Genomic DNA, 886 nt, shown 5'->3' on the forward strand with positions numbered 1-886 from the left:
GACTGAGGAGTGTATGCCTCTCACTATTGTCCTGGCCCACAAGCTTAACGCTAAAATGGCTGAACTACGGCGTGACGGCACCCTGTCTTGGCTGCGACCTGATTCCAAGACCCAGGTGAGACTAGACCAAAAAATGTTGTTAGAAGTCAATGGATTCAATACAATATAATTCAAAAGTTTGGGCTCCGTAAGAGAGAAACTTCTTTTAAATAAAGTTAATGCTTCTGTTCAGCGAGCATGCATTAAAATGTATCAAAAGTCAGAGTGAAGACAATGTTACAGAATATTTTAATTTCAAATAGGCTGTGAACTTTCTAAAAATGAGTGATTTCCACAAAAAGATTGATAATTGAAATGAGATGTTTGAGCAGGAAATTTAGGATATTAGAATGATTTCGGAAGGGTCATGTGACACTTTAGACTATTAATGATGCTGAAAATTCAGCTTTGATCACAGAAATAAATTGCATTTTAAAATGTTCTATTAGAAAACGTTTTTTTACATTGTAATATTTCATAATATTACTGTTTGTACTGTTTTTATGATCAAATAAATGCAGCCTTGGTGAGGATCAGAGACATCTTTCAAAAACATTTAAATCTCAATTATTCCAAACCTTTGAATGGTACTTTATTACTACTGTAGGACTGAGATTGTAACAGTTCATCTCAACTTCTGTTACTACTTTCTCTAGGTGACTGTCCAGTACAGGCAGGACCGCGGGGCCATGATTCCGGTGCGTGTGCACACCATTGTAGTGTCTGTTCAGCATGATGAAGGAGTGTGTCTGGATGAGATGCGTGATGCTCTGAAGGAGAAGGTAGTGAAAGCTGTGGTTCCCAGCGTCTACCTGGATGATGACACCATCTATCACCTGCAGCCCAG

At 38.5% G+C, this 886-nt stretch overlaps 1 protein-coding gene across 2 annotated transcripts in view; it reads left to right on the top strand.

Annotated features, from left to right (window-relative positions):
• Window positions 1-886, top strand: part of LOC107569395 (S-adenosylmethionine synthase-like) — a 10,494-nt gene that overhangs the window by 5,609 nt on the left and 3,999 nt on the right. The window lies entirely within an intron of this gene.

This window comes from Sinocyclocheilus grahami, unplaced genomic scaffold (assembly GCF_001515645.1).
Source record: "Sinocyclocheilus grahami isolate Dianchi unplaced genomic scaffold, SAMN03320097.WGS_v1.1 scaffold1342.1, whole genome shotgun sequence".
Classification (NCBI taxonomy): Eukaryota; Metazoa; Chordata; class Actinopteri; order Cypriniformes; family Cyprinidae; genus Sinocyclocheilus; species Sinocyclocheilus grahami.